We start from the raw sequence: 10,379 nt of genomic DNA, 5'->3' as shown, positions 1-10,379 counted from the left end.
TTTTTTTTTTTTTTGAGACAAGGTATCACTCTCACCCACACTGGACTGCAGTGATGCAATCACAGCTCACTGCAGCCTTAAACTTTTGGGCTCAAGTGAGTATGTCACCATGCCCCGCTAATTTTTTTTTTAGATGCAAGGTCTCACTCTTTTTCCCAGGTTAATCTTAAACTACTAGATTCAAGTGATCCTCCCACTTTGGCCTCACAAAGTGTTGAGATTATAGGCGTGAGCCACCACGCCCAACCCATTTTCCTTTTAGACCCTGAGTAACACACAGTACTACTCACCAATTTACATGACATGACCATGTGCATGTATGTGTGTTTGCATTTGTATGTATTATTTGGGATTTATTATACATAGGATCACACCATCTGCAAATTGAGGTAATTTCTTTTCAAAAATATTTTTTCTCATGTTTACTTTTACAAGATATTTTGGCCAGGTATAGAATTGTAGAGTGACAGTTTTGCTTTTTTTTTAGTGCTTTAAAACTATGGTAAACGTCTTTGTAAAGCTCCCTATGAGAAATCTTATGCCCTCCTTATGTTTAATCCTCTATATGTAATATGTTCTTTTCCCTTTTATTCCTTTTAGGATTTTGTCTTTATCATTGGTTTTGATGAATTTGATTCTGATGTTCCTTGGTGAAGTTTTCATCATGTTTCTTGTTCTTAGGATACATCATATTTCTGTAATATTTGAAGTTTATGGTTTCTGTGAAGCTTCTTAATCTTTCATCCAGTATGTTTTAAATATTTTTGTCTCTCTTCTCCGCTACATGCCCTTCGGGGATTCCATTTAGCCCTATACTAGGGACTTTAAAAGTTTTACACCGATGGTCTTTTTATGTTTTCAAGTCATTCGTTACTGTGTGTTTCATTTATGTTAGTTTCTACTTCTATTCCCTCTAGTTCATTAATCTTTTCTTCCACAATGTTTAATCCAGTGCATTCTTCCGCTTCAGACTGTAAATCATAGTTGTTGTCTACAGAATTTGATATTTAAAAATATCTTCAGCCTCTCAATTTAATCAAAATACAATTATAATAACTGCTCTAATGTCCTTTTCTGCTGTTTCCAACATGTGTGTCAATTTCAACTAGATTATTAGATTCTTCATTGTGTGTCGTGTTTTCCTGCTTCTTGGCTGCTTGATATTCTAAGATTTGATGCTAGAGCTGTGGCATCAATTCTCAAAAACGCCCAAAGACACCACTCAACCTCAGTGTCTATGCACAGCCAAGCTTTTGCAACAGGAAGGCAGAGAGAGCAGGGATGAGTGTGCTGCAACATGGGGATAAAGGGTACCCCCATTGTGCTTGAGGCTTTCCTATGCCTCATAGAAAAATGTGCCTTCCTTAATTTTTCCCAGGAAAACCACCCTACTTCAGGCCCTGTCTCTCTGTCCAAATATCAGGACAGTCCTCTCACCAGTCTCATCCATCCAATGGATTGATGAAGGTCCAAATACGATTCAGTGGAGAAGGCATTCTCTTGTCAACAAATTGTGTGGAAACAACTGGACATGCATATCCCAAAAAGAAAAAAATTCATCCAAACCTCAATACTGACTCAAAAACTAACTCAAAATGGATTATGCAACTACATGTAAACTAGAAAACTAGAAAAAGCATAGAAGAAACTATAAGACAAAATCTCGATGACAGAGTTAGGCAAAGTGTTCTTTGTTGTCACATAAACACAAAACACATTAAAACACTGGTAAATTCAACTTAATAAAAATTAAAAGTGTTTGCTCAACACAAGATGGCATTAAGAGAACAAATATAAGCTGCAGATTGGGAGAAAAATGTAGACATCACAAATGTGACAGAGTACATGTGTGATAGTAACTAGTTCGTGCCACTGTGATCGAGCCCCATGGTGCTGGGACATTTGGTTAAACATTATTTTGGTTGTGTTCCAGAGAGTGTTTCAGATGTGATTAACATTGGGATGGGCAGACTAAGTGAAGCAGATTGCCCTACTTAATGCAATCAAAGGCCAAGAGAGAAGAGACCTAATGGGAAACAAATGCTTTCCTGGGCATCCAGCTTTCCTTCCATCTTAGGAATTTCATTCTCCATAATCTCAGAAGCAAATTCATATCTATATACACACACATATGCATTTCATAGGTATGTGGCTAACATTGTATTTTTAAAAGTTCAGCCATAAGATGATGAATTTTGAAGCTGGCCAATGAATAGGGTGTGTTCTATGATAAGATTCTGTCTCCTTTTGTACACCATTGAAGTTCTGCATTTGAAGAAGTAGGACAGGAGAGAGCAAGTCCACCTAGGATAGTAACAGCTGAATTTCTCAACATATACTTCAAAGCCCTAGGGGTTAACTCAGAGAGTCAAAAATACCGCCCAAACCCTGCCCCTCACACCAGGGCTAGGGAACACTGTGGCCCTCAGTGATTTTAGTTAGCTGGGTCTGGGAGCCACACAATGGCAGAGGGAGTAGGAAACACTATGCAAATCGAGGCCAGGACAGCAAGGAGGGCCTGTTGATGACAGAACACAGGTGAAACTATCCTTAGAAAGCGAGTGTGGAGAAACACAGATCATGCCTGAGACATGGTGGATTTGGGCACTGGCTACTGGGGAAATGAAAGGAAGGGGCTTCACAGTGCAACAGACCAGAAGTGCCAATCTTAGAAACGCAGAATTGCTGGGAGAGGGGGAGGCGTGGACAAAGGAAGCGTCTCTGGAGACTCCTGGTGAAGAGAACAAATGAATGAAGTAACTGGTAGAGATTAGAGGCCACGGTAGAACAAAATAGCATTCCAGAATGAGAACACACACCATGCATTCCCCCAAGGAAGACAATATTTCCTAAAGATGAGAAAAATCTTTTTAGGCAAGCATCTTGTATCCAGTAATGTGACCCATGTGTCAAGACTGTGGAAAAAGATAATTAAACATGCTAAACTCAGCAAGACCTGGCTCCCTCATGAGGACTCAGTTAAGGATGAATACCACTCAGCAAGTGATGACTATGGCATTCACTTTTGAATCGATCATAAGCATTCATATATTTAATTGTGGATCTAAACCAAAAACCAAGGTGGGGCAATATGAGAATCAGAAAATGTCACTGCCATATGTTTGAATTAAAATACTGTTATGAGAAATGGCAGCTAAAGAAGATAGGAAAAGGAAAACAAATCATGTAATTGACTGTCATATGGAAATATTTGGCATTGAAAGTTATAATTTAAAATGTAGAAAGCAAATATTAGAAGTGTGACTAATTGAAAGGGAAGAAAATCTATCAAAAACATTTTTAAGCCAGGCGCGGTGGCTCATGCCTGTAATCCCAGCACTTTGGGAGGCCGAGGCGGGTGGATCACGAGGTCAAGAGATCAAGACCATCCTGGTCAACATGGTGAAACCCCGTCTCTACTAAAAATACAAAAAATCAGCTGGGCATAGTGGGGCGGGCCTGTAATCTCAGCTACTCAGGAGGCTGAGGCAGGAGAATTGCCTGAACCCAGGAGGCGGAGGTTGCAGTGAGCCGAGATCGTGCCATTGCACTCCAGCCTGGGTAACATGAGTGAAACTCCGTCTCAAAAAAAAAAAAAAAAAAAAAAAACAAAACATTTTTAGCACAATATTACCCATGAGCGACACCACCCTTCTTAAATGTCAAAGACACACGCAGACACACACACACACTCATGAAGAATACAAATAACTAGAACAGAGAAATGTAAATACAATCTGCTACATATGGTAAACATAGTCGACAATGTGGAAGATTTTAGAAAATAAAAAAAGGAAATAAAAATGTAATTCACATCATTACCCACCAAAACCAATCAGTGTAATAAAAGATGATAACACTGAATGTAAAAAACAATCCACCAGTCCAGAGTAATAGACAAATAATTTTCATTGTAAAGATTAAAATTAACTTTGGGCAATAATTAAAACCTAGGCAAGGAATTTTTTTTAACAACAGAAACTACCAAAAACAAAGCTACAGTAAAAATTGAAATAGAAAATTTCCAGTGTAGAGATATGAATATAATAATTGACATAGGCAGGGACCATTAATGAATGATAATATGTTTAGAGGATGAGCACTAGAATACAGGATATTTATACTTTTAAAAACCACTTTCCCAATTACTTCATTATAAATAAGGTGTCTCTAAAAGGGACGATCTCCTAGACCCCTCCTTAACCAAGTGACCATCTTAGTATCACAATAATAGTGATGGAGAAACTGGACCTCCCCTGCCTGCAGATGGGCTGAGGTAGGAAGCTCACAGCATTGACTCTGCAGTGTTCCCGGCAAAACTTTTCAGCTGAATTTAATCATGAAAACAATTTCAGACAACTTCAGATTATAGACCATTGAGCCAGACAGCTGACCTGTCCTCTACAAACAAGCCCATGTCACCACCATCAATGACAACAACAAAAAGGTGAGGAGACACTTTGGGTTCAAAATAACATTATCTTTTGACTCTTTTTCAACCCAAAATGTCTCTTCCCCTTTTTGTGGTGTGATTCATGGTGACATCGATGGTTTCAAGGAGACAGGTCAGTTGTCTGGCTCAGTGTTCTACATTCTGCAGTTGTCTGGCGATTGCCTCCCATGAAACCCAGGTTAAACATTTTCAACAAGAACATGACGTTTTTCATACTATGCAGCTGCAGAGTCCCTTTTGACATGCTGTCTCCTGCCACCATTTCCTGACTCCTGTTCTCTACAGGATGAACATTGAGAGGAGCAGGGCTAAGGCGCCTCAGTGCTGTCTGTCCATCTGGCTTTGGTCTTCCTAAGTATTGATATCAATTGGAGGCTAAAGGACCGTGGCTTCTCTAACCAAGGGAGCCTAGTGAGTTGAAACTTGTCAAAAACAGTCGGTGGTTCCGAAATACGATCCTCAGCCAAGGATCTCTCCCCCATTGTCTTTGAGATTTCCATTATTTTGCTCTTTTAGTTTTTTCCATCAAATGAAAAATCTGCTTTTTCTGACATCCTTTCATTATCTTAGCAGCATTTCGTATCTGCAGGAGAGAGAAAAAGATCAAGTAAGTATCTTTGTCAGGTCCTGCTAATGGGTGAGACTAGAGGGATTGCTAAGTGGTGATGGCCCAGGGGCAAGCTGAGCTCCTGCTAGGAGGGTGAGCTGAAGGGTGAGCCTCAGGCTGGCTGAAGGGGCAAGTGCCATCCACAGGTAAAAGGAAAACATCCCTGAACCCCAAGTCAGCTTAAAGTAAAGGATATAGAAACCTCATCTCTGCCCAGCCAGCAGCTGGTAACATTTTTTTCATGATCCCCTCTCTCTCGAGCAGAGTGATGGCTTTTGACACCTCTCAGTGAGTACGTGCTCAGCATCAACCATAAAAGCTCAGAAACAGAGAGCTGCAGGAGAGGACCCTTTGCAGAGAAACCCGAGTCCTTACAACTATATATCTTAGTCTCTCAGGGAAGGGTGGGCAGAACCATGGGAAAAACCCTGGGTGTAAGAAGCAGCAGGGACCTCACAGCACATCTACATCCAGTTCCACCTTTTTTTTAAATCGCATTTTAGGTTTTGGGGTACATGTGAAGAACATGCAAGATTGTTGCATAGGTACACACATGGCAGTGTGATGTGCTGCCTTCCTCCCCATCACCTATATCTGGCATTTCTCCCAATGCTATCTCTTCCCAACTACCCAACCCTCGCTGTCCCTCCCCTATTTGCCCCCGACAGACCCCAGTGTGTGATGCTCCCCTCAGTGTCCATGTGTTCTCATTGTTCAACACCCACCTATGAGTGAGAACATGCGGTGTTCGATTTTCTGTTCTTGTGTCAATTCGCTGAGAATGATGGTTTCCAGGTTCATTCATGTCCCTACAAAGGACACGAACTCATCGTTTTTGATGGCTGCATAATATTCCATGGTGTATATGTGCCACATTTTCCCTGTCCAGTCTATCATCAATGGGCATTTGGAGTTCCACTTTTTTTTTTTTTTTTTTTTTTAGATGGAGTCTTGCTCTGTCACCAGGCTGGAGCACAGTGGCGCAGTCTCGGCTCACTGCAACTTCTGCCTCCTGGGTTCAAGCGATTCTTCCGCCTCAGCCTCCCGAGTAGCTGGGACCACAGGCATGCACCACCACGCCTGGCTATTTTTTGTATTTTTAGTAGAGACGGGGTTTCACCATGTTGACCAGGATGGTCTCAATCTCTTGACCTCGTGATCCGCCCGCTTCGGCCTCCCAAAGTGCTGGGATTACAGGCGTTGGAGTTCCAGCTTTTACAACAGAGAAGCAGAGATGCCGCCACAGGGCTAAGACTTAACTAAAGCCTTGGGCCCTTTCAATAAGTTGGAGAGAAGGGAGAGAAAATTCTCCAGTCTGGACATCTCAACGGTCACTAGCAGTTGTTGAGTAACCTTGCCTAAAAGAGTAATGAGCTTTGGGGGGAGTTTTTACACAATTATTTATTTATTGAGAGCCTCCTCTCCCCACCCTTGCAGCCTCTAGGTCACTTTTTCCTCTTGCAGACTTTGCGGGCAAGCCCCAGAAAGATAGCTGGGGGGCAGGGGCGCTGCGTACTGTTCAATGAGACCCATAATGTGGTTGTAAGTGTCTTCCTCATATGCGAGAACACGGCCCACAGATCCAGCTCCTCATATAATGCCTTCACTCGGGCCACCTTCTCAGCCTCCTCCTGCCCGTAATTTTCCGTCAGGATCTGGCGCTGTTCCTGAGTGGACTGTTGCAGACACTGGACCACCAGCCAGCTGCATTTGCTGTCCTGGATGTCAGTGCCAACTTTGCCAGTCACACTGGGGTCCCTGAAGAGGTCAAGGTAATCATCCTGAATCTGAACGAACTCTCCCATCTCCAGCAGGATCTTCTTGGCATTGGCATGCTCCTTCTCGCCATCAATTCCTGCCATGTACGTGGCTGCAGCTACAGGAAGGTAGAAGGAGAAGAAAGCCTCTTGTACTTGACAATAGATTTGTACCTCTTTTCAGTGAATCTGCGGCGATCCACATTGCCCTGGGGGGCTGTGATGAGGTCCAGGGTCTGACCATCTCAGTCTGATAGGAACTCTGCAGGAAGAGCTGTATCAGGTTCAGGTAAGAGGGCTGCTCCCGGCAGTACAGCTTCAGCAGGCAGTAAATACATGCTTCCGGAAGGATAGCATCATTGATGGCATCCAAACCCACGCCTGGCTTCTGATACCAGCAGATCTGTCCCCGGTGGGTGAGGGATGAATCCATGATGTCATCTGCTACCAGGAAGAAAGCTTGCAGCAGTTCCACACACCAGCCCACAGTCAGGGCCCGCTGGAGACTATCAGCATCCGCGGCTCCATCAGCTCCCGGAACGCTACGAGCACCGTCAAACCCCGGTGATATTTGTCTCCAATGGCTTTGTACTACAGGACCTCCTGTCTCTGGCTGCCCCATCTCATCCTGTCAGCACCCTAAGGATCTGGGACAGGTGCTGAATGGAATCCTGCTTTTCTTGGGAATAAGCATCTGATTTCTACTCTCCATTCATTCTGTTCCTGGATGCTGGTTCCTGCTCGGTCATAATAAAGTTTTACAAATAAATATGATGCCACTGCTGCTTGTTTGGCTGGTTAAAATAAAAAAAAAATACCAAAAACGAAAAAGAAATATTATGTGTTCTTCCAAAAAGTATCAGGAAAGAAAGAAAAAGGAGAGAGTTGAATGGAATCACAAAGAAAAGATGGAGATTGAAACCATGGCCCAGCTTATTTTTCCTAACTCCTTGAAGTTGATTCCACACCTGGTTACGCCTTAAGTCATTTCTAGAAATATTCTCAATATCTAATCAACAAAATTCAGCATACAATTGAAAAGAAACTACTAAAATAAATAAAACTGAAAAGAAACTACTAAATTTAAATATGTGTAATATAGTAGGTATTGTAAATAAGAAGTTCGTAAATAAGAAGTTTGCAATTAGGCAAGTGTGCTTCAAGTAGAGAGACTATAACGTCTAAGCCATCCATTTTCTTGTTTTTCTTCTTGGATTTTTTTCTGTATTCTACAAATACTATTGTTAAGAGGTGAATACAGATCCCGTTAATGTTTGATGGACACTCAGCCTTTTGTATGGGGTAGCCACATACGTGGTCATCTCCATGCTGATGACCTGAGGTCAGAGTAAACCCGTGGTCCTTCTCATCTTCAGTTATATATTAGAATATCATGGGAGTGTTTTTTTTAAAGGCACTGATGTTCAAACCACACCCCAGATCATTTAAATGAGAATCTCAAGATGTGAGTTTGAGACATTCGTCTTAATTGAAATCTCAGCAGGTGCTTATTACATGGCAGCAGGATTGAGAGACCATCAAGGAACCAACCTGATTTCCCATTATTTTCTTTCCTATCCTCATTTTTCTTTCCTATCCTCATTTCTCTCGTGATCGCCTTCATTCTCTCTGGCTCTATGGATTTCAGTTTTTCTTCTGACAATTTCAGTTAAATGCTTTCCCTTGTCAATTGGGCTGCTCTGAGGCAAAGACTGTCCTGTAGGTGGGTTCTTGCCTATTATCTATGTACTCATAAAGCTAGCCCCTGGGCTCACTTTTCTCAAAGTTAATTCATCAAATGCTCTCTTATTTATCTGGCCTCAAGATTCACCTGAGTTGTGTTTTAGACTCTAATTGAGCTTGTAAAGTAGATATGTGAATTAAAAAGAATATGAGAGGCTCAGCCCTGGATGTAGCTAAGAGGCAGGGAAAGAAATGACCCCCAGAGACCGAGTGGCATGGGAAAGACCTAGGGGGATGGGTGGGGGAAGCAGACAGGAGAGCACTCGAAACCTAGCACTTTACAGATTATTTTGTTTTGTATCGAGAACATGGAGCGACTCCAAAGATCAGCCCCAATGAACATGTCAGTGTTGACTTTACAAGAATATGAATTCGAAAAGCAGTTCAACTAGAATGAAGCCATCCAATGGATGCAGGAAAACTGGAAGAAATCTTTCCTATTTTCTGCTCTGTTTGCTGCCTTTATGTTTGGTGGTCGGCACCTAACGAACAGACGAGCAAAGTTGGAACTGGGGAAGCCATTAGTGCTCTGGTCTCTGACCCTGGCAGTCTTCAGTATATTCGGTGCTCTTCGAACTGGTGCTTATATGGTGTACATTTTGATGACCAAAGGCCTGAAGCAGCAGAGTTTTTACAATGGACCTGTCAGCAAATTCTGGGCTTATGCATTTGTGCTAAACAAAGCACCTGAACTAGGAGATACAATATTCATTATTCTGAGGAAGCAGAAGCTGATCTTCCTGCACTGGTACCACCACATCACTGTGCTCCTGTACTCTTGGTACGCCTACAAAGGCATGGTTGCCGGGGAAGGCGGGTTCATGACTATGAACTATGGCATGCACTCCGTGATGTACTCTTACTATGCGTTGCAGGTGGCGGGCTTCCGAGTCTCCCGGAAGTTTGCCATGTTCATCACCTTGTCCCTGATCACTGAGTTGCTGATGGGCTTTGTCTAACTACCTGGTCTTCTACTGGATGCCGCACGACCAGTGTTAGCCTCACTTTCAGAATGTCTTCTGGTCCGCACTCATGTTCCTCAGCTACCTGGTGCTCTTCTGCCATTTCTTCTTTGAGGCCTAACTCGGCAAAATAAGGAAAACAACAGAGGTTGAATAGTGTTGGAATGAAGAGGGAGAACCAGGCTTCTCAGATCAACTTCCCCTTTGACTATCATGCTGCATTTCGATAGAAGAAAAGGTTGACCGACTGGTGCCTCTGGTTTTACCTTCCTATAGGTGAACAGGCTAGGCCTTGGGGAAACTCTCCAGAAGGAACTATTTTTACTTAAAACAAGATCAAACCAGAAACCTTTTCACATGTGAGTCCTAAAACTGTAAACTGGAACCCTTTCATATGTGATTCCTGAAACTGTAAACAGAGACCTTTTCACATGTGAGTCCTAAAACTATGAACCTAAGATTCTTCCACGTGTAACATCTAAAGTATAAGCCTATATAAAGGCAGAACCTTCCTTTGTTAGATGAGCTGGGCTTTCCACAAATTACTGCCTGGTCTCCCGGCCGAATAAATTCCTCCCTCCTCCCTCCTTTATTACGTGTTCGAGAGATCCGTTTCCCACAGCCACTCCTGCTACAGGAACAGAGGAGGAAGCCATAGCTCAGGGTCATCAAGAAAAATAACAGATGAAAGAAAATGGCACAAGGAATCACACGTGGTTCAGCTAACACAAAACAAAACATGAGCAAACACAAAACCCAAGGCAGCTTAGGGATAATTAGGTTGATTTAACCCAGTAAGTTTATGATCCTTTTAGGGTGAGGACTCACTGAGTGCACCTCCATCTCCAAGCACTGCT

At 42.5% G+C, this 10,379-nt stretch overlaps 2 pseudogenes; one reads left to right on the top strand and one right to left on the bottom strand.

Annotated features, from left to right (window-relative positions):
• Window positions 1-6,505: 6,505 nt before the first annotated feature.
• On the bottom strand, window positions 6,506-7,533 carry LOC108293685 (annotated as a pseudogene).
• A 1,274-nt stretch (window positions 7,534-8,807) lies between these two features.
• On the top strand, window positions 8,808-9,679 carry LOC108293665 (annotated as a pseudogene).
• The last annotated feature ends 700 nt before the right edge of the window (window positions 9,680-10,379 follow it).

This window comes from Cebus imitator, unplaced genomic scaffold (genome assembly GCF_001604975.1).
Source record: "Cebus imitator isolate Cc_AM_T3 unplaced genomic scaffold, Cebus_imitator-1.0 Scaffold543, whole genome shotgun sequence".
Classification (NCBI taxonomy): domain Eukaryota; kingdom Metazoa; phylum Chordata; class Mammalia; order Primates; family Cebidae; genus Cebus; species Cebus imitator.
This window is presented reverse-complemented; position numbering and strand designations above follow the sequence as displayed.